The 23335-nt window shown below is 50.1% G+C and overlaps 2 protein-coding genes across 7 annotated transcripts in view; one reads left to right on the top strand and one right to left on the bottom strand.

Moving 5' to 3' along the window:
- Tango2 (transport and golgi organization 2 homolog) overlaps positions 1-5062 on the bottom strand; it is a 49514-nt gene extending 44452 nt beyond the window's left edge. Inside the window, exons 1-2 of one of the 5 annotated variants that reach the window (XM_052158169.1) lie at positions 2003-2051; positions 1758-1845 (exon numbers count right to left, since the gene is read on the bottom strand). The gene's annotated coding sequence lies outside the window, so the exon portion shown is untranslated. The other 4 variants (XM_052158173.1, XM_052158171.1, XM_052158172.1 and 1 more) reach the window with 4 other exon arrangements.
- A 269-nt stretch (positions 5063-5331) lies between these two features.
- Arvcf (ARVCF delta catenin family member) overlaps positions 5332-23335 on the top strand; it is a 56898-nt gene continuing 38894 nt past the window's right edge. For both annotated transcript variants that reach the window (XM_052158191.1, XM_052158189.1), the window contains exons 1-2: positions 5332-5547; positions 10271-10322. The gene's annotated coding sequence lies outside the window, so the exon portion shown is untranslated. The remainder of the gene's footprint in view (positions 5548-10270; positions 10323-23335) is intronic.

Raw genomic sequence — 23335 nt, 5'->3', positions numbered from 1 at the left:
GTGAGAAGCAAGAGCAGGACCTCATCCCGGGCCGGGGTTAGTGTTTGCCAGCGGCAAAGCAAACGGTCCAGCATGGCCAGCGCTGCAGGTTGCCGGTGCAAACCATGCTTCTCATACAGACTTTTACATTTATTGATTGATTGATTGATTGATTGATTGATTGACAGGTTCTCGCTGTGTGGTCCTGACTAAGCTCGCAGTCACATGCCTGCCTGGCATCCCCAGTGCTAGAATTAAAGGTGTGAGCCTCCAAGCCCAGCCTCATTGACAGGTATTTTATGTTAAGATAGCAATACACATGCCTAAAGCATGAAAAAATGCATATGACCTTGGGTATGGCCTTATCTCTAAACTCAGACACAGTCAGAGAACCTCAAACAAAACTGTTTACAGGAAGAGATCCTACCTTCCTTTATCTGTGAGGCTTGAGCTTTTGACTTTTAACCTAGTTAGGAGCCATGGAAAACCGGGCAAGAGATAAGACAGAACTTCTAAAATCACTCCAGAAGGTGCTTCTGAGAAGCTCCAAGCCAAGCTCGAGTATGTTTTACCCTTTTTTTTCTCTGGGTGCCTCTGTTGTGCCTAATCTTCATTACTTAAGCTTCTATTGAAATATCTTTAACACAGTCTCCAACTCTGCTTCATAAACTGGCTAGCCTAGAATTCTTGTCAGCATTAAAGCCAGGTGTGACCTGAGATTAGGTCCTTAAAACTAGGGGAAGTTCTCAGGCTGCTGACAGTGACAGCTGGGAGCTGTGCCTCTTTGCCACGTGTCCCCCAAACACTTATGTAAAATGAAGACACAAAAGTAAAATGACCATGTGGGATTGGGGACCATGGCAGGGGAACCTGAAGAGATGTGAACACCACAGCATCCTACATCGCTGCAGCAACACTAGGAATCTGGAAGGGCAGAGGCTCTGTTCTATCTGGGAATGGTCACCCTCTACAGCAGATCACATGATCCGGGAGGTCTCAGGGACAGGGGGAGAAGCACAGCCTGGAAGCCAACCACCCTGGCCTGCAGCAGCCTTGGACTCCTTAGAGTTTCCTTCACTATGTACAAGGTTAGACCAATGAATACTACCTTAAAAAGTTGTCTAGAGGACATGTCATTCACCTGTCCCTTACAGCTGTCACGTCTACCCCAAAGAAGGTGGCTGAGCCTAGTAGTGGCAAAGCAGTAGTCAGTAGGCCCAGGCAGCAGACAGGTCTGCTGAGCAAGACACTTCACTGGGGAGAGGTGGGGGAGGGGGAGGATCAGGGACTTGTGCAAGGGCATAAGGTACACTCTAAAGGCGTGACCTATCGGTTAGAAGGAAACACAGGAAAGATGCTGAGAGTAGATGGATTGGGTCTCAACATCAGGTCCTCCTTGTCCACTGCCCAAGAGGAAAACAAGCAAAACCTCCACTGCCAATGAGCCCAGGTTGCAGCCTACACGCAATGACCTCCCGTTCTGAGCAAGGGTTTACCACGCCAGCCCAGTAAAGCCCATATCAGGCATAAGGATGACCCAGCATTTGCAGTCTACTACTGTGAGGCCTGAGGCCACAGGAGGAGGTTTCAGAGTGAGAGGGACGACATGGCTCCAGAGTAATCCCTAAGGCTAGAAACTGCAGCCCTCCACCCCGCAACAACCATGCAGCCCTCTGTCCCGCCAATCTAGCCTCTTACACAGCAAGTCTGCTCCTGCTGCCGGGACCCCCTCCCCACACCTAATTCTGACGGGGATAAACAGAAACATCTTCCAGTACCGTGTGGGTTGCTTTCAATTGTCAGAGACAGTCTGGTCTGTCGGACTAGAATCCCGAACCAGCAGGCCGTTTAGTTTCCATTTAATGCCTTAGAAACGGAAAACTGAGTTAGGACGAGAAGGTTCGGACCGCCTCGCCCTCGACCAACCTGGTCCAGACCGCGTTCCAGAAGCAAGGCGCCCGACTGTGGGTCAGCCCCGCCAGGAGCGCAGCCCGCTCGCCCCAGCCACCCGCGGCACACTCACCGCCTCCGCCGCCGCCGACTTCCGGGTGCCGCACCCGCGCGCCTAAGCCGCCAGCCCAGGACCCGCCCGGCCCGCCGCCAGAGCGCTCGCTATTGGGCGCAGCAGCGAAGGGCGGAGCGGCGAACCCAGAACCGCGGCATTGTTGGCCCTCTGGGCTGTCACTCAGAGATACAGCTCTCCGCCCTCGTAGCTGCGCCAAGACTGGGGATGCGCCAAGGCTGGAGCTGTGCGGGCATCTGGTCCCTTCATGCTGCCACAGCTCCTCAGCCTGTGGGTTATCTCTGCGAGACTGAGAAAGCCCCTGTACCGCGCCCGGTTCAGGCGCTGGACCCATCCCCACCCCCTTTAGACCGTGTCCTGGTCTTTCCCTCTAGACCATATAGCATCTGTCCTGGATAGCCCTCCCTCCCTTCCCTTTGTCGCCTCCAAGTCCAACCAGACAGACTGTATTCCTGGCCTCTGACTCCTCATCTATTGTATTCCCCGCACTAGAAAACAACACAGAACACGGACTTCTGCTCCACCATGCCTTCCATAGTGCTTAAGTAGTCACAGAAGCTGTGCAGGTCCAGACTCCAAGGATGAGGAATTTACCAAGCTTGAGCTATGTTTGGAGAATGACCGGGACATTTAGAACAAGGCCGAGACACTCACTGGGGGCTTCCTGCACCTGTCAGGGGCTTGAGCATCGCTAAGGTGGAGCATCAGAGGTCCTCCCCAAGGTGAGTACTCAATACAAGGATCAAAATCACGTTAAAGACAATGATAATGTACTATAGGCTCTCAACCCAGTTGTCTTGATGCCCAGTTCTCATTCACTCCACTTTAGAGATATAAATATAATTGCTCAGAGCAGTTAAGCTCTTCACTTGAAGTAAAATAAATGGCTAGGTAGCAAGATGACCACCAGGGTATAGCTGCTCACTGTCAAACCTGGCCACCTGAGTTCCATCCCTAGGTTCCATCCCTAGGATCCACATGGTGGAAGGAGAGAACTGAGTCCTTTAAGTAATTCTCTGATCACCACAGGGGCATTGTGGTGCACACACAAAATAAAATGTGATTGAATTTTTTAAAAAGATGCCAAGTGGCATGCATTAGTGGCATGGACGATTTAGGTGCCGTGGTCCCAAATGCAATGCTGATGCTTTGCAGAAAACTGGAACTCCGAGAGGCAAAGCCAAGGCTGTAGCCAGACCCGGCCACAGGTCTGCTCTGCTCGCTCCCACACAGCCTCACCAGCACGCAGCCTGAGAACTAAAGGAATCCATTTGCAAATGACGCCATGACTCCTGGCCAGCAGGAGGCAGACCTAGCTAGGCACTTCCATTCTTCCTCCAGCTTAGCACAGTCACCCTGTGCTCCTGCCAGCTGTCTCTGGCGACTATAGGACTGAGAGGTAGTAATGGACAAGTAGGACATGGACTTGAGGCTAAAAGAACATGGTCTGGGATATAGCAGATACACAGTAGCCTGTCCTCAAAGCACCAAGCCATGAACCTGAGAGTGAGGCATGGGTTGGAGATGCTTTCTCATCAAGAGAGATGTAAGAACATGTTGGACAGTGGTTCAAATCCCATCACAGGCAGCAGGTAGACCTTTGGTGGGATTTGAACCTATGCCCCTATTTGTCCTTAATTATTTATTAACTTTACATCCCGATTGCAGCTCCCCTCTTTCCCCTCCTCCCAGTCCCAAACCCATGCCCTATTATGCTTGAGCTATGTTTGGAGAGAAGGGGGGACCCCTTAGGTACCATCTCACCTTGGTTGGGACATCTAGTTCCAGCACATTCTCTCCCTCTGAGGCCCAACTAGGCAGTCTGATGAGGGGAAGGGGACCCGATTCCTGTCCTTTTCTGATAGGCATGCACTCTGGCATTCTCCCCCATTTGAGTCTGGCTCGCTGTGCATTCCTCAGAACGGGAGCTCACCATTTTTTGTAAACACCTTTTTAGGATTTAAGTGCCAACTAGTTAAGAAGTTCTTCCTGACAATCTCTCTCTCTCTCTCTCTCTCTCTCTCTCTCTCTCTCACACACACACACACACACACACACACCCTGGCCTCCATTAACACTATCTGTTTATCTGTAGAGGCCTTGGGAAACATAAATGGCCTAGAAGAGTTTCCAGGTGTACTCAGGATAAGGAAGGCTTCTAAGCAAGCACAGGCCAGATCCATTTCCACTGTCTGTCTGCACTACCATCTCCTGTTTATGTTCCAGCATCCCCTGTAGGTCCCCTCGGCTTCCTTATGTCACTGAGGAGAGGTGGCTGGTGTACTCTACCTGGGGGGAAAGTATTTTAATCTTTTCAGGCAGTAGATAAAGCGGCTTGATATTTCTCCAAGACTTAAAGTGGGGCAGAGGAAATCAGGACACCAGGGTGGAGTGGGAAACAGATAAACACATAACTCCCCTTTCCCGGGCTGAGGACTCTTGTCATTGCCTCAGGAAAGAGCAGTCTCATGCAGCTGTGGGGAGTCCCCAAAGGCTCTGTAAATACAGGTTTCATAGAAGAAAAAAGCTCTAGTTTTTCTTTGCTTTTTGTTTTGTATTGTTTTGGTTTGGTTTGGTTTTGGTTTTTTGAGACAGGGTTTCTCTGTATAGCCCTGGCTGTCCTAGAACTCACTCTGTAGACCAGGCTGGCCTTGAACTAAAAAAATCTAGTTTTTCTAGAGTCTGTTTTTGCCCTCTAAATCACTGCAGCCATCCTCACCTTGCACCAGCCTAGCTGACCTTGTTTGTCCTTGTTGCAGGGGTTATGGGGGCAACGAGTGTGGCCCCAAGCCTGGAAATCCAACTACTGGGTTCACGCCCTGGTCGCCTAAAGCCTCAGTTTTCTATCTGTACAATGGGAGCAGCAGCAGGCCAACATTCTTGCCGAGTGTGAGAGAAATACCATTCTATGCCAATAGAAAGGAATGGACACTCAATGTCCAGCAAACAGCAGGATACCTGCGAACTTGGGGTGGAGATGGAGACAACGCTGCTAGAATCCGGGAGTGACCGCCGGTCCTGCAAGCTGCAGTTCAGGCCCTACTAACCCCCAGAATTCCTCCGAAGGTGGCCTGGAGGGAGCAACTCCGAGCTTCCCGCAGCTGTTGCAGCCACAGCAATCCCGGCAGGTGTCAGGGCCTCGGCCTTCTCCGCTAGGGGGGCCGATCTTTGGCTAAGACTGACAATACCAGGAGCCCAACAGCAAGCCGCAATCTCTGCACATCCGTCCAATCGGCGCGGGTTGCGGGGCGCGTCTCTCTACCAATGGGAAAATTCGCGATTGGATGGGGCGGGGCGGAGGCCTCGTCTCCGGCCAGGTCCGCTTTGCGCACGGGCCGCGGGAGGGGTGCGAGGGTTAGCCTGCTGGCTGCTCCGGGTAGGGGAGGAGGGTTCTCACCAACCCCCTCACCCGCACAAGTTGTGGCCCCGGGAGCCGTTTTTGGTGCAGGGCGCTGGAGAGGCCGCTCCCCGAGTGCCGGGGGACCTGGGGACGCCTGTCTTGGGGGCGGAGGCCGCGCTGCGGAGCCGCCCACGCCGCACGCCAGGTGAGCTCGGCCGGGTGGGCGGGGTCCGGGTGTGGGCCTGGGGCTGGACTCTTGGGTCCAGGCCTAGACTGGGGGTGGGTCCTGAGGGAGCGGGCTGGGTTTAGCTTCTAGACTGAGATGCGGACTCGGGTAGGGACGGGGTTCTGGGTTCGGACTTTAGGTCTGGGTGGGGTTCGGAAGCTGGTTCTTCTGCTCACCGGGGCTGTAGCCCACGACGGGTCCCCGATAGACACGGGTCTATGGGGGGGCGGGGAGGCAGGGGGCGGGTCCCTTTGTGCATGACCTCAGGGCTCTGTCCGACCTGGCCACCGCGCCAGTTTCACGCCGCCGGGTTGAACACGACCCAGCTCCCACAGCCTTGCCCTCGGCGAGCCACTGCAGCGCCTGCAAGCAGGGACCCTACGACTAAGGAAACTTTACAGGGACTCTGGGGCGGCGAGGCTGGGGAACTTCCTGGGGTGACAGGGCGTGGCGTTGGTGAGCGCAGGGTCTTGGCGATGCTAAGGGAATGTCCCCACACCGCGATGCTCTTAAGGCCTCACAAAAGAGAGAGGAGGCGCTGCTGGGAATCCCTTGTCTGGTGTCCCTGCTTGAATCTCCTCCCTAGATACTCCTACATTCCTCAGTGGAACACCGGCCCTGGAGAATATGCAAGTCTGGAGTTGCTCTGTGCAGGAGGCCTGGATACCATGGCTTTCTCCTTTTAATTTTTTAATAATTAAATGTTAACTTATATTCAATATTTAACTGTATTTGTTTCAGTGTCAGGTATCAATGTCTAGGGTACTAGGGGACTCTTTGTAGATTTAGACATTTAGAAATGACAGAAAAGCAAGCAAATGCTTCTGTTTGTGTTAACTTTTAGGCTAGACTCTTAATGTGGGCTAACAATCCGAAATGCAAAACACATGCTTACTTTTATAAAGTCAGGGGATGGAGCCATGCCCCATGTCTTTGGGAACATCTTTCCCTAAGCAGGACCAGCTATGCACTGAGTGCCTGCAATTCCACCATGGGATCCCCAGTCCTTCTACCTCTCCTCTGGTCCAGGACCCAGGCTGTCTATCCAGAGCAAGCATTGCCTGCTTTGTGGAGTGTCTCAGGATCTGTGAGCCTGGGATAGTGACATACACCAGGACTGTTGAAGTTGGTCCTTGTGTTCTGAGGTTATGTTTGCTTCAGAAGCAGGTGGTCTAGACAGATATTAACTATAAGGAAAGGCCTGGACCTACAATCTTGTGTCATCTGAGGTATTTGATGCCTTTTGCTTCTATGACCACCATGAATGTCCATGAGGGCCCTTCACAGAAGTAGGCAGGAAATACTTGGCATGGTGATGGAGTTACTTCGGAGCATGGCCAAGCCAGGGCCCACCTGGGGCCTCCTAGATGTGCCATCCTCAGCACTTGCCTACACAGACGCTGGTGACCCAGGCTCTCTGTGTCCCAGCTACTATACCCCTCCCACCCTCAGTCTGCTCTGTGGCTCAGTAGGGTCCTTCTCTCCCACGGACCCCCCTAGGTTGCCTCTTCCCAGGCACCCCCTGCACAGCCTCTGGAGGAGTGGGGCTGCGCACCCTGCCCTTCTTCGTCCAGCACAGGGATTCCGGCTGAGTTCCCTTCCCGCTAGACTAGCCTGGGGCTCTTCAACACAAGCCTAGCTGGAAAGCCAGCGCTGTGCTTCTTCCTGGCCGATCGTCAGGATTCGCAGTTGGGGAGGAGTCAGATTTCTCGAGCTCTGAGGGAGATGTGAGGGCCACATAGTCATGGGATAGTGACACCTAGACCCAGAAGGGCACTGGTAGACAGAAATGGTTTTGCAGGGCAGTCAAGACATGAGCTGTGCCCATGTGTGTGGACACCTGAGTGTTTATTGCAGCAGTTGGTGTGTTGCTGTGATGGGTCGGGAGGAATAGTTTGGCTGTGGCAGGTACTAGTCATCGAGGAGGACGAAGTCTCCCTGCCTGGTGGCTGAAGGGCTCTCTGTATCTGTGCCCATGTTAATTACTAGAAGGGCATGTTCCCAGTTACTTGCATTTTTTTTTTTGAGACAGGGTTTCTCTGTGTAGCCCTGGCTGTCCTGGAACTCACTCTGTAGACCAGGCTGGCCTTGAACTCAGAAATCTGCCTGCCTCTACCTCTCAAGTGCATCACCACCGCCCGGCGCTACTTGCATTTTCCGTCCTACCTGTGTGTATAGAGCAGAGCCCAAGGAGACCCATGCAGGACTACAGCCTGCTGAGGGTACACTACAGTCAGTACCGAGCAAGCTCTTAGGCAGGCCTTCCTGATCCATGGTGGGCATGTGTGTGATCCTAAGTTACCTGCTTCTCATGCTCAGTCTGGCCTGATCCAGCTTGTGCCTGTGGAAACTCTGCACGTAGGTCAGCCTTGTACCTGGAAACTCTACAGGTAGGTCAGCCTTTGCTGGCCCATAGCTTGCTGGTCTGGTGTTTAAGCTTGGGCCAGGCTTGTACCCCAGTCTTAAGCCCTGTGGTTTGGTCAGTGGCGTGGCACTATGACCCAGCTGCAGACCCTCCCCAACTGAGTAGATCTTGGGTATAGGCATGAGGTGGCAGTGTCTCTAGTTTCAACGGATTAGTGGAGAAGCCCAGTACGTGTGCCTGGGAGGCAGGTTATGGCAAAGCTAGGCTAGACCATCCTCATGGGAGAAATGGAGCATAGCAAAGCACCCAGTGTTCTTTGGCCAGGTGGATGACCCTAGAGCCTGTGGAGTGCAGCAGGATGGTCAAAGGGTTACAAGCTGGCTATGCACTGTCTTGAGTCCCATCACTAGATCTGCCTTTGTTTCACGGCCCTGCCCAATCTCGCTGGTCATTTCCTGTGTGTCTCGTGATTCGGGCTCCCAGCAGGTTGGCCATAGTTATTCTACCCTGACCACTCATGTACCATGCCCCTGTGATGAGAGCACTCCTGGAAAGACACACATTCCTCTGGTGACCCCTTCCACCCTGCCTCCTGCAGCCCCTCTGCCTCTCCACCTTTCTCCTACTTTCTGTCCTAGAGTCCCACGTGGCAGGGGTCATGTTATTGCAGCCATGTCATTTCCTGCTGGGCGAGGAGTTTGGGAAACCCTAGGGATAGGAAGACTTGAGTTCAGATCCTGCCTGAACTAGCTCTAGTTTTCACATTTATTTTCTTTTTTTCTTTTTTTCCCTTTTTGGTTTTTCAAGACAGGGTTTCTCTATGTAGCCCTGGCTGTCCTGGAACTCACTCTGTAGACCAGGCTGGCCTCGAACTCAGAAATCCGCTGCCCCTGCCTCCCAAGTGCTGGGATTACAGGTGTGCGCCACCACGCCCGGCTCGGGTTTTCACATTTGTAAAATGGGGATTTATACCTGCCTTGGACAGTCAGTCAATGGGTGTCAGATGTTGGCTCATAACTCATGTGTGGGAAGTCCTGGTGAGGGACTGTTTGAGCATCGGGGTGATAACAAAGTCACATGGTTCTCTGTGAGACAAAAGTCTAGGTTAACATCTAAGTTAAAAGCAAAGTTGTCCCAGAAATGCCATGCTTAGAGCGGGGCTCATTGCCCAGGCAGAGGCTTTGTTTGCCCCAGCTTGGGGGAAGGCTTAGTGGGCAAGCAACTCTTTTCCCCTGCTCCTCCAGTCTTAGCCAGTCCTGCCTGAGCATGGGCCAGGCTCCCCTTGCCTCTGGTGCTGTGCGCTGACCCTCACCCATATATTCCGTGATCCCACTCGGATATTTAACCAGCTCTCCACATTCTACTTGAAACCTCTCTACCAAATGGCCTGGCAGCCACGGCCTGGCCTAAAAATGGCCAGCAGAGGGCCTCAGGGACTGCCAGCAAACTAGGCTCATTGTACTGCCCCGCCTCTGTTGTTACCCGCCCCCTCCTCCCCCCCCCCTCCCCACCCCTCAGTCTAGCTTAGATGGAATTCTTACCCAAAAGCTTGATAGGCTGTTGTGAGACACAGACCACCTCAAGGACCAAGTAGATGGAGTCCACAGAGCAGGATTGGACAGAGGCCCAGAGCGGTCTGGAAACAAACCCATTACTAATATAGTGCCGCAGAGATACCTTCTTCTTTGCCCACACATTCCTGACTGTCTGTGTCATACAGGTTTTCACTTTTATGACATAAAAACTCAGGCAGTGTCCCTAGGCTCAGACATACCAGTAGGGAATGTGTCCCTGGACTGCCGAGACAGGAAGCGGTGATTCCTTAGAGCCATGGTGGAACTACGTGCAGAGCAGACACCAGTGCTGTCACTTCCATGCACTGTGAGCAGTCCACGCTGCAGGACCAAGTCCTACGACTTGCCTACCACCAGTGTCATAGGAACTGGGAGCCAAGGTTGGAGTGAGCTTTGGGGAGCCTTGGGAGAGGCGGATGTCATCGCACAAAGAGGTGTGGGCTGCAGGTCTGGAAGACTATGTGGAGCCCCAAGACCCTAATGATGCAGTCTTCTGGGAAGAGAAAGAGGGCTCTATCAGTCCATATCGCTGACCTTTCAACCTCATCAGAAGGGAAGTCGACCTGATGCAGACTACAGTTCCAGTTGTGTGCAGAGACAGGGAAGTGTGTACAATGTGTGGTTGAGTCAGGAGCACCACAGGGCAACCTTAGGGTCAGGAGGCCAGTGTCCTGCTTGGGAAACAGTCTGGGCCAATATGCCTATCTCCAGAAGGGACTGAATCTAGGGGAGCATCACGTTGTACCCTCTGGTTTCTCTATAGGAACAGAGTCCACAAGATGGGTGCTAGGACTTGCTGAGATCCCCTGGAATAGGTAAGTCACCCGTGCTGCTCAGGATGGCAGAGTGTCCTGCTGAGGTCGCTGGGTGTGGCTAGTTTCCTGATGGTTTGGACCCAAGCACTGTGTACTCTTGTTTGTTCAGCTTCTCCCTGGTTGGGCACAGTCTCAAGGCTGGACAGGACCAAATATGGGGGCCTGCCATGCTCACTTAGATTTCCCAGTGGCTCCAGTAGCCACCTGATGGATGTCTGTCTTGAGGGTGAGCCCACAGTGTGGCTGACCTAGCAGGATGCTGGGCATTGTTAATGAAGACATTAGCTGGGTCTGATCTCTGTCCACCTCAGCTTGGATGCCAGCCATGGTGGTATCTTATGTCAGCACAGCCTGCTTGGCCTAGAGCTCAACTCAGGGATGCTTCTGACTGCCCGAGGGCTCATGGAGCCTCCAGCTGTCCACTGCAGCTAAGCCCCAAGGCTCCGTGGACCTGCAAAGTGAATGACCCTTGCCGTTTGGTGTGCCTGTTGTTTTCCCTCACCCTTCTGCCACTGTAGGGTAGGGGATCCAGTGACACTGCTCCGATCCTAGCCTTGCTGTGTGGGCTGGCTTGGCTGGGGTGCCTACTCTGTTCATCTGTAAATTATGGCTGCCAGCTTCGGTGGCACCGAGAGGTGTGATGCCCATGAAGTGTGGCAGGTAGGGTGGCATGGTCGTTCCTGTGTCCTCTGGTACTCTATGAACAGAAGAGACACTTTGATGGCATTTGACAGGCTGTGGTGGATGCTTTGGGGCAGGATGGCGGATAGTTCCAAGAAGTGCCCCCTGGCCATTCTTGTTTATCCACCACAGCTGTCCAGACTGTCATTCACTGAGTTCTGTTCAGCTAACACTGTGCGCTGAGGGGAAACCTGGCCCCATAATGTTGGGCTGCGGAGAAGGTGGCAGCCACAGACCCAGGAGCACGAGGCTTCTGGATATTTGGGGGCCCTCTCTTAAGGACTATCAGGCACAGTAGATGGATAGGCTGGTCTGATTTCTCTTCACCTGTTACTAGAGAACTTGGCTGTGGGACGATTCTGGCTAGATGAGCCATGTCTATTGGTGTGTGGGAGGGTCAGCATTTGACCAAATATTTCAATGTCCAGTCCACTGAGCCACTCAGTGGTTTCTGAGTTAAAAAAAAAAAAAAGCATAGGGTCTGTCCAGGGCTCACTGGGCCAGAGTGTCCAGGCCTTGGCCCATGGCACTTCTATAGAACAAGTGACGTGTTAGGGGACAACAGTGCAAAGAGGAGCTGTACCCCTCACACTGTTTCCCCTTTGATGCTGGGGATCAAAGCCAGGATCCTAAATCAGCTACTCAGACGCTCTCAACTTGTCCTGGGCTGCTGAACATCGGGAGGCCAGGTTAGCCAGGGCTCAGCTGATGGCCCAGTAATACTCAGGGCAAACCTGAAACCTCTTTGTTCCCGCATCCTCCTTTCTTGTCCTTTCTTCCCTCTCTGCTTCTAGCTCCTTCTCCTCATCTTTCTTTACCCCTCTCTCTTTCATTCTCTCCTTTGTCTGTCTGTGTTCTATTGTTTTTGATTGATTATTCATGCCTGCTCTGGGTTTTGGAGGCACGATTGGCATCATTTGTACCGCCTCTGCTTTGGTCTGGGCCCATTTTATAGATTGGCAAGCAAAACCTTGGCTCTGGCTTATGGCTTCCTGTTCTGTTACATCTTAAAGTGTGTCTCTGCCCTTGGAGCCAAGGTAGATGAGGCCAGTGGTAAGCACTCATGCGCTGCCCCCTTGCTCACCTTTAGTCATTTGGCCCTGCGTGCCTGCTGGGAGCACCGCGTGCCTGCTGGGAGCACCGCGTGTCTGCTGGGAGCACTGCATGCCCTCTGGGAGCACCACGTGCCCGCTGGGAGCACCACGTGCCCACTGGGAGCATTGCATCCTCACATGCAGCTGAGGAGTTCCGGGATCTCTGAGGAGATGAACAAGGACAATTGTAAATTTGGGGGTTATGAGATGGGATTAATGGGAGTCCCTGAAGGGAGGGAGCCTGAGGGCAATGTGAGGGAGGGACACACCTGAGGCAAGGCCTGGGTAAACTGTTCCCTTCATACACCTAGCCCAGCCTTCTTGCCGCCTCTGAGAAGTCTACCTGGCGGTGCCCAACACCAGGGTTCCCCAGAGGGATCGATGGGTTTTTTAGCCCGTTAGTTTAAGTCTTTAAATATTAATGATACCAATTCTCTGCTCACTCTCTGCCTCTTGCACAATTACATTTTTGTGGCAGTTTTTGATGATCAAAATTTTTCATACTACTGGAAAACATGGACTGTTTTCCCATTCTAGGGTTACTCTAGCACTTTGTGTTGTCCGTCCTCCCTGGTGTGTGGCTACATAAATAGTGTCTGTCTTCTACTAGATGCTGCTACTTTAGGCTTTTACACTCAAGATTTAATCTGCCTTGAATTATTTTGACATAACTGCAAAATGAAGGTTTAACTTTGTTTTTCCTGTTGCACCTGAACTGTTTCTTTCCTAGTGTCCTCTATTTGTAAGAATGGAAAATGTCATACTTCTCTGAAAGAGGGAACATGGTCAGGAAGGTGCTGTCCCAAGGGTAAGGCTCCTCCCTTGTACTTGGGAGGTGCTGACCCCTGCTGCTTATCCCCAGTTCATGAACTCAGCTGCCTAAGTTTTAGTAAAGGGAGACCATGTTCATATTAAAAGGGTATGGAGTGAGTGTGAGTGTGTGTGTGTGTGTGTGTATGTGGTCTTAGGTCTCAGATTTGCTGTCACTAGCGACGCATTCAGTACCTAGCTAGTATTCATTGCTTTCACTAAAAAGACCAAGTATTGGAGGCAGGGATGATGGCTCAACAGGTAAGAGTCCTCACTGCTCAAGTATGAGGACCTGAGTTCAAATCTTCATCTTAGTTTTAAAAAGTTGGGCATATTTACATGCTTGATCCTATAACCCCAGTACTGTGGAGGACAGAGACAAGAGGACCATCAGCCTAGCTCCAGGGTCACTGAGAGAACTGCCCACAAGAATAAGGTAGAAAGCGATAGTCCAGGACATGGGTGTCCTCTAGCTCTCTACATGCATATATGGGTACACACGCACATATTGTTTGCTTTTGAAGTCGGGGACTCATGTAGCCTTAGCTGGCCTAGAACATGCTGTGTAAACCAGGCTGGCCTCAATTTTATAAAGATCCATCTGTACCCTGGTTCTCCTTCCAGGTGTCTGGTCCTAAGTGGGATGCTGGTGTTGACTGGTGATACTGCTGGCGCTTCAGGGTCTGACTAACCCTGAGCCATCCTGGTGCCATGATGTATGAAGGGACCTTAGTTGGAGGTCCCTTGCCCAGGCAGCTCTGTTCTGCTGTGGGTGGTCTTCGTTCTTATCCTCTGGGCTATCGTTGGTTGTCAATTTGACTACTTCTATTAACTAAAACCCAAAATGATTGGGCACACTGTTGAGGTATTTTTGTTGTTGTTGCTGTGTGTGATTTTGTTGTTATTGTTTTTGTTTGGTTTGGTTCCTTTTGATTAATTTGATCATTTGAAGTGGAAAGATTTGCTTCTGATCCGAATCTTTGAGGTGGGAAGACCTTGCCTTCTGTCGGAAGCCTTTGTGAGGACATGGAAGAGGGAAGCTGTCTATTTTTTGCCTGCTTCCTCCCGCCCTCCCTAGCGAATCCACTCCTTCACTGGCATTAGAACCTACTTCTTCAGGATTCTGCTGCATACGGAAGATCAGCTGAGACATCCAGTGGACTGAACAATCACTAGATTCTTGGACCTTTTGTTCATAGTCAACCATTTTTGGACTAGCTAGATGCCAGCCTGTAAGCCACTCTATACGGAAGGGAGTGCAGGGAGAGGATGTTGATTCATTCTCTAAGTTCTGTGACTCTAAAGAATGCTAACACACCAGGTGTGCTGGTTAGCTTTAGTTATTGACTTGACACAACTTAGAATCACCAGGGAAGAGATTGTTAATAAGGGATTGTCTACGTTAGGAGCCTGTGGGCATGTCCGTGGAAGGGTGTCTTAATTGATGTGGGAAGACCCAGTCCACTGGGGGTGGCACCATCCCGTAGGCAGTGTCCTGAGCTGCGTGAAGTGGATGAGGTGTTTGAGATGGAGTTGGTCAAGCACGCACGGGATCAGGCACTCTTTCTTCTGCTCCCGACTGTGAAAGCGGTGTGATGAGCTGCTTCTCCCCCACGTCCCCCAGGGGCTGGGATGTGGCACCAAGCCGACAACCTCCATTCTCAGAGCATTTTATGACAGCAACAGATATGAAACTAAGAAACCTCACATCCCCTGCTCACAGTGATTCCCAGTGGCATGGTGGGCTGCCACCCAGTCTCTCAGGGCCTGGAGTACCCAAGTTAGAGACAAAAGCCCTGGCTGTGCTTGGATGGGGGCCTCTGCTGGGTCATCAGCTGCCTTGGGATAGCTGATTGGGTTCCTGTCTCCACCCTGTGCTTATCTAGGCCCAACCTCAGTGTTACCTTCCTCAGTGAATTTCCCTTCCCTCACCCTTGTGTATGTTCACCTCAGCTGCTGGCCTGCCCCCGGGCACTGTCTTTGGAGACCTTGCTATGAAGCCTCCTGGGCAGAGTTGGGTAAGAGAGCCTTAGATGCCCCTAGGCCTGGGTGTCCCTGTGCCAGCCTGATCCTCAGCTGGGGAACCTTGGAGTTACTGTATCAGCTCCCACTGCAGGAAGATGTGCACCCAGGAGTTCCAGTCCTAGGCTTTTCTGGCCAGTACAGCCTGGAGGAGGTTACTTGTGTTGGGATGCAGAGGATGAGAGATGCGGCAGAGTTATGGTTTTCTGTGGTGCCTCTTGATGTTTGCAAGTGGCCTGTTAAGTTTCTTGAAAACGCCAAATTCAACTTTTTGAAATGCTTCCTTCCTGAAGTTCTTAGGCAGCATGTGCTTCCAGACTCTCCGGCCTAGCTCTGCCAGATGAGGCCGCAGAGGGGACTCCAGTGGGTCTTCCCCGGGGCCTTTACTTTGTACCCCAGAGAGCACCGCCAGGGCCCATCCTTGGTGACCATTGTAGGCTGCCATGTGGAGAGAGACTGAGCAGACCGACAGGGAAGCTGAGACCTAGGCCATGCGGACTCTGGGATGGCGCAGGCTTAGCTCAGCAAGGTATATGTCCTCTTCCCACCTCCTTTCTCAGAGGGCCACACTGACACCAGGCCTGGAGTTAAGGCCACAGCCTCATGGTGACACAAATGGGACATGCCTCCCAAATACGGCAGGACCAGTCTCTGCTGGGTGCACCTGAGAGGCCACTGCAATGCTGTCTTCCTTTGTGACCTTACTTTTAATAACTAGTCAGTATCTGCTTAAAAGAAACCATGTTTGTTTCTTCACAACTAGAACCAGTAAGTAGTGTCCACCTTGTGAGCCCCACTGACCAGCACCACAGTCCTCCTCGTGAGTCCTCCTTGTGAACCCCATGGACTAGCACCACAGTCCTCCTTGTGAGTCCTCCTTGTGAGTCCCATGAACTAGTACCACAGTCCTCTTTGTGAGTCCTCCTTGTGAGCCCCATGGACTATCACCACAGTCCTCCTTGTGAGTCCTCCTTGTAAACCCCATGGACTAGCACCACAGTCCTCCTTGTGAGTCCTCCTTGTGAGCCCCATGGACTATCACCACAGTCCTCCTTGTGAGTCCTCTTTGTAAACCCCATGGACTAGCACCACAGTCCTCCTTGTGAGTTTTCACATATTGTTGTGTTGCTGTGCTTAGGATGGGACCCAGCGCCTGTTCTCCCATGTTACAAATCATAGTCTACTCTCTTGTGCCCTTTCTTTGGTTGGCATCTGCCAGCACCCACCTCAGCTACCTCCCAAGAGCTCAGCTCCTCCTCTTGCAGCCTTGCAACTTCCACAGATGCTCAGAAACTCTCCCTTTTTCCTGTGGTGCAAACTGCAGATCTCTGCCAGATCTGGATTACTATAGAAAATGCCTCACGCACCCAGAACCACTTTCCTGTATTAGAACAACTTGGACTCGACCTTGAGCTCCTAGCAGAACAGAATGTGTGTGCTGTGTACAGGCTTCAGTGAGGCCTGCAAGAGCAGCCTGTGGGAGGGCCCCATGGCCCTGGGTCTCCCCTGTTCGCTCAGAGCCTCCCATCCCACACCGATGCTGTTGATGTGCAGAACCAGCCAAGCTCAGGGAAGAGTCTCCTTTATTCCCTGTGGCTGGTGGGAGCTGCTGTCAGGCCTGCCCCCCCCTCACCCTTTGCCTCTCATAGCCTTCCCCACCGTGAGTCTCCCTGTTACTTTCATAATAAAAGCTCCCAGCACACACCAGTTCTCCACAGCAGCTTCTCTCAGTTTCCTCCTCCTCAGCCCTGCAGCCTGCCAGGGCGACACAGCCCTTGCCCTCCTACATACCCTCAGCATGTAGGTCTCTGATCTATTTGCAGTCAGTCTGCCTGCCCCACCCCCGCCATTCCTTGGGCACAGCCAGGCTAGGGAGCTGTGCCACCTGGGCACCATGCTCCAGCTCTGGGTCTCTTCTCCCTGTGTGGCAGACATACCTAAGCACTGCTCTGGATTATAATCCAACAAAGGACAGTGGGATCTTGTCTCCCCCAGTTTGACCTTTCTCTCCAGATGACGAGACATGGGAAGGAAGGAAGGTTTAGGGCTTTTTAAATCTTCTGACCCAAGCAGAGGCAGTAGAGGCACAACAGGCAGCTTCACGGCCTCGCAGGTTGACTTTCTAGGTCTTTCTTCCTCTCGAACCATGTTTATTATTAGGTGTCTTCACTATGGAGTGTGAGAGATAGCCAATGACAAGCTGACAAGCGTGCACTTTTTAAACTGTTTTGGAACAAGGTCTTTCTACGTAGTCCTGGCTGTCTGGGATTTGCTATATAGACCAGGCTGGACTGAGACTGACAGAGATCCACCTGCCTCATCCTCTGAGTATGGGAATTAAAGGCTGATGGGATTAAAGGCATGCTCTACTAAGTGTGTCTTTAATCTGTTTTTGTTTGTTTGTTTTACATCCAGACTGCTGTTCTGCTCTTCTCCCAGCCCCGCCCCCGCCCCCGCCCCAGTCCTCCTTGCTAGCTTCTCTTCAGAAAAGAGCTGGCCTCAGTGGACATCAACCAGCCATGGCCTATCAGATTGCAACAAGACTAGGCCTCCTCTTCTTTGAAGCTAGACAGGCAACCCGGTAGGCGGGAAGAGTCCCCAAAGCAGGCAGCACAGTCAGAGACAGATTCTGCTCCTGCCGTTAGGAGTTTCCCAAAGAGACCCAGCTCCGCAACTCTGTGTGTGAAGGGTCTAAGGCAGGCCCCTGCAGGCGCTCTGGTTGGTGCTCAGTCTCTGCGCACTCCATGAGCTTGGTTAATTCTGCAGGTTTTCTTGTGGTGTCCTTGACCTCCCTGGCTCCTACAACCCTTCCTTCCTCTCTTGCACAGGATTCCCCAAGCTCTCTCTGCATCAGTCTCCATCAGTTGCTGGGTGAAGCCTCTCTGACGACAGTTGGGCTACATGCCAGTCTATGAGTATAGCAGGATGGCATTAGGAATTATTACTTTTTTTTTGCCATTTGTGTTTAGTTCTATTGTGGGTCTCTGGGATTTCTAGCCTCTGGCATAATCTGTTCTTTATTACTACTACTACTACTACTATTATTATTATTATTATATGTGAGTACACTGTAGCTGTCTTTAGACACTCCAGAAGAGGGCATCAGATCTCATTATGCATGATTGTGAGCCACCTTGTAGTTGGTAGGATTTGAACTCAGGACCTCTAGAAGAGCAGTCAGTGCCCTTAACCGCTGAGCCATCCCACCAACCCCGTAATCTGTTCTTAATGTATGATGTAGGAGTCTCTCCCCCTGCCATATACTGTTTCTTTCTGTTGTTTACTTATTTATCTATTTATTGAGACAGGGTTTCTCTGTATGGCCCTGGCTGTCCTGGAACTCACCCTGTATACCGGGCTGGCCTCAAATTGACAGAGATCTGTCTGCCTCTGCCTCCCAAGTGCTGGAATTAAAGGTGTGTGCCATCACCGACTGGCAGATTTATTTTTATTTTATATGCATGGGTGTCTTAGGGTTTCTATTGCTGTGATGAAAACACCATGACCAAAAACCAGGTTGGGGAGGAAAGGATTTGTTCAGCTTACGCTTCCAGATCACAACCCATCACTGGAGGAAGTCAGGACAGGAACTAAGCAGGGCAGGCACCTGGAGGCAGGAGCTGAAGCAGAGGCTATGGAGGCTGCTGCTTACTGGCTTGCTCCTCATGCTTGTTCAGCTGGCTTTCTTGTAGAATCTAGGACCCACCAGCCTGGGGATGGCACCCCCCACCATAGACTGGGCCTTCCCCCACTGTTCACTAACTGAGAAAATTCCTTACAGCTGCATCTCATAGAGTCATTTCCTTAACTGAGACTCCTTCTTCTTTGATGACTCTAGCTTGTGTTAAGTTGACACACAAAACCTGACAGTACAGGTAGTTTTTCTACATGTGTCTGTGTACCATGTGCTTACAGTGACCAAGGAGACCAGAAGAGGGTGTTGGATCTCCTGGGACTGGAATTACACATGGTTGTGAGCCACCATGTGGGTGCTGGGAATTGAATCTGGGTCCTCTGGAAGAGCAGCCAGTGTTCTTAACTACTGAGCCATCTCTCCACCCTTCCCACTGTTTCTAAATAGCCAACATTTATTTATATATACATATATTTATGTATACATAGTTAGTTTGTAGTTTGTTTAGTTGTTTGGTTTTGTTTTTTGAGACAAGATTTCCCAGTGTAGCCTTGGCTGTCTTAGAAGTCACTCTGTAGACCAGGATGGCCTCAGACTCACAGAGATCTGCCTGCCTCTGCCTTCCAAGTGCTGAGATTAAAGGCATGCATTACCAAACCCAGCCCAATGCTATATTTTTAAATTTTCATTTCTGCTTATTTAAAAGTCTTTGTAATGTGTGTGTGTGTAACGTGTGTACTAGCATGTGTGTATCTATTTGCATGTGAAAGTGAAGACAGTTTTCGCGGTGCATAGTGAAGAGGTCAGGGAACAGCCACAGGTGCCAGTCTCTGTCGGTTCCTGAGAAGGAAGTGCAGCTGTGCAGTCCAGGCTGACTGAACCGTGACTGACTGAGGATGCTCGCCCCTGTTTTCTATCCTACCTACCCACAGGAGCACTGAGGTTACCATCCTTCATGACGGCATGGCCTTACCTCAGGTTGGAGGATTCGGACTGCTGCTCAGGCTTGCATGGCAAGCGCTCTACCCACTGAGTCATCTCCCAAGCCCAGCTCAGTGACTCCCAACATCACACGAGGAGAGTCTTTTAAACTATGGTAACATACACTTAACCTCAAAGGGACATTGCTGTAGTGTTCAGTACATGTACGGTGTTCTGCATCACCTACAAACCGAAGCTCTGAGTGGGCGGTCCCTCGTCTTCCCCCACCCCTGAGCACGTCCCTTTGTCTTCTTGTCTTCTTGACTACTTCAGATGCCTGTGTGTGGCAATATCTGGTGTTAACAGTGCCTTCAGGACTCCCCCTAGGAGCTGGGGAAATTCCTCACAGGTTGACACTATGGGCTGTTCATTTTTTTTTTTTTTTTTTTTTTTTTTTTTTTTTTTTGGTTTTTTGGATTTGGTTTTTTCGAGACAGGGTTTCTCTGTGTAGCCCTGGCTGTCCTGGAACTCACTCTGTAGACCACGCTGGCCTCAAACTCAGAAATCCGCCTGCCTCTGCCTTCCAAGTGCTGGGATTACAGGCGTGCACCACCACCGCAACACTTTTATTATTTAAAAAAAAAATGATTGCCTTATGTCCTTTGGGAGTAGCTGTCGTTAAGAGTGTAAACTGGAGGCTGGAGAGATGGCTCAGCAGTTAAGGACACTGACTGCTCTTCCAAAGGTCCTGAGTTCAAATCCCAGCAACCACATGGTGGCTCACAACCATCTGTAATGAGATCTGATGCTCTCTTCTGATGTGTCTGAAGACAGCTACAGTGTGCTTACATAGAATAAATAAATAAATCTTAAAAAAAAAAAGAGTGTAAACTGTATGTAGTACATTGTGTTTTTATTTGTATCTCTAATAATTGGGAGTGGTTTTTTGTGTTTGTTGATTATTTGTATATTTTCTTTAAAGATATACATTTACATATCTAACTCTTGCTAATTTTTAAAAATTAGATTATTTGTTTTGAATTTTTTCTTCATGAATTTTAGTTATTTTTATATTATGTATTATTCAAATATCAAGTATATTATTTTGAAAGCACTGTCTTTTGGCAAACAAATTTTCCCATTGTTTTTTCTTTTTCTTTCTTTTTCTTTTTTTTTGGTGTTTTGAGACAGGGTTTCTCTGTGTAGCCCTGGCTATAGAGGAACTTACTCTGTAGACCAGGCTAGCCTTGAACCAAGAAATCCGCCTGCCTCTGCCCCCCAAGTGCTGGGATTAAATGCATGCGCCACCACTGCCCGGCTTTTGTTTTTCTTTTAAAAAAGATTTTACTTGAATATATTTTTTAAAATACTGATTTTTATTTTGTGTATGTGAGTGTTTTGACTGCATGTGTACTGGTTCACCTCACATGTGACAGGTGCCTACAGAGACCAGAACAGTGTGTCGTATCCCCTGAAACCAGAGAGTTTATTTATTTTATTATTGCTTTCTTTCTTTCTTTCTTTCTTTCTTTCTTTCTTTCTTTCTTTCTTTCTTTCTTTCTTTCTTTCTTTCTTTTTTTCCTTTCTTTCTTTCTTTCATGTTTTTTCCAGACAGGGTTTCTCTCTGTGTAGCCCTGGCTGTGCTGGAACTCCCTCTGTAGACCAGGCTGGCCTCGAACTCAGAAATCTGCCTGCCTCTGCCTCTGCCTCTGCCTCTGCCTCTGCCTCTGCCTCTGCCTCTGCCTCTGCCTCTGCCTCTGCCTCTGCCTCTGCCTCTGCCTCTGCCTCTGCCTCTGCCTCTGCCTCTGCCTCTGCCTCTGCCTCTGCCTCTGCCTCTGCCTCCGAAGTGCTAGGATTAAAGGCGTGCACCACTATTGCCTGGCATTTGTGTTTGTTTTCTGACATGGGATCTCATTTTGTAGCCCTGGCTGGCCAGAAACTCACTTGTAGACTCATCTGGCTTTGAACTCTCAGAGATCTACTGGCCTCAGCTCGATGAGTGCTAGCATTAAATAATGGTGCTCCCCTCTACCGTGGGAGTCCAGTCAAGACTACCTAGCCAGCTTTCCGTCCCCAGTTTGTTTCTTAAAGATTTTATTTATTTATTTATTGTATATGAGTACACTGCAGCTGTCTTCAGATACACCAGAAGAGGGCATCAGATCTCATTACAGATGGTTGTGACCCACCATGTGCTTGCTGGGAATTAAACTCAGAACCTCTGGAAGAGCAATCAGAATCGTCTCTCCAGCCCCAAGCCCCAAGTTTCTTCCAGTTTCTTGGTGGCTTTTTTTTTTTTTTTTTTTTTTTTTGTGAGATAGTGTTTGTGTAACCAAGATTGGCCTTGCTTTTGAAGTGTGACTGAGGCTGGCCTTGAATTCCTGATGTTTGGTTCTCCTTTCATAGCCTCTAAAATGCTGCAGTTACAGGCAGTATGTCCTTAAGCAATGCTTACACAGACCTTTTTAACCCTCTCTTTGTTTGGTTGATTGGTTTGTTGCTAGGGATTGAAGCCAGGCCCTGGCTTATGCAAAACAAATGTTCTTTCCTTGTTTTTATCTGCTGCCTGATTTTTTGTTTGTTTTGTTTTGTTTTTAAATTTTTATTTATTTATTTATTATATGTAAGTACACTGTAGCTGTTTTCAGACACACCAGAAGAGGTGTCAGATCATTATGGATGGTTGTGAGCCATCATGTAGTTGCTGGGATTTGAACTCACAACCTTTGGAAGAACAGTCAGCACTCTTAACCACTGAGCCAGTTCTCCAGCCCTACTGCCCAATGTTTTTAATTCTGAACTCATCTATTTTATTATTTTGTTGCCAGTAGCTTTGGCATGTTATCTAGAAATGCCAAATCCAGTGTCATGACATTTTTCTTCTAGGTTTTACAGTGTTAAGTGTTTCTCTTATTTTAGGTTTCTGATCCGTTTGGAGGTATTGGACATATCCAGTCTAAGATTAAGGATCCAATTTCATTCCATATGATGTCTGGTTTCTCCAGCCCTGTCATAATTGAGAAGATTGTCTCCTCACTGAGTCACTTGTTACCCCTGTTGAAAGTCATTTGACTGCATGCACAAGAGCTGCTTCCTGAGCTGTGTACTCTAAGGCAGTGAGCAGTGTGTGCGTGCCCCGTGACTGTGCGTGCCGTGATTGTGCGTGCCGTGACTGTGCGTGCCCTGTGACTGTGCGTGCCCCGTGACTGTGTTCAGGATTGCTGTTTCCCTGGCTCTGCTTCCCTGGCTCTGCTCTACATCCTGTACCGTTGAGTGGTGGTGTGTATCTGTGTTTACGCTGTGACCCCATAGTTTTGATTCTATGATTTGTAAAAATGTTTTTTGGTTTGTTCATTTGTTTGTTTGAGACAGGGTCTCACTCTGCAGGCCTGGCTGTCCTTGAACTCAGAGATCTTCCTGTTCCTGTGTGCTGGGATCACAGGCTTGTGCCATCATGCCCAGTTTGTAAAAACATTTTGAAGTCATAAGTATGAGCCTCCAGCTTCGTTTTTTCAAGACTGTTGGGTCTTTGAGCTCCTCTGAGGTCCTAGTGAATATTTATTTATTTGTTTGTTTGTTTATTTATTTATTTATTTATTTATTATAAGTACACTGTAGCTGCCTTCAGACATACCAGAAGAGTATCTCTTACGCATCATATCTCATTACGGATGGTTGTGAGCCACCATGTGGTTGCTGGGACTTGAACTCAGGACCTTTGGAAGAGCAGTCAGTGTGTTCTTACCTGCTGAGCCATCTTTCCAGCCCCCTAGTGAATCTTCTGATACTGGTCATTAAGACCTTGAACTGAAAAGCTGGGACTACCTCGCTCTGGTGTTATGAGAAACAGT

The sequence above is a fragment of the Apodemus sylvaticus genome, chromosome 15, assembly GCF_947179515.1.
Source record: "Apodemus sylvaticus chromosome 15, mApoSyl1.1, whole genome shotgun sequence".
Lineage (NCBI taxonomy): Eukaryota > Metazoa > Chordata > Mammalia > Rodentia > Muridae > Apodemus > Apodemus sylvaticus.
Note: the sequence above shows the minus strand (reverse complement) of the source record. Positions and strands in the feature narration are given on the sequence as shown.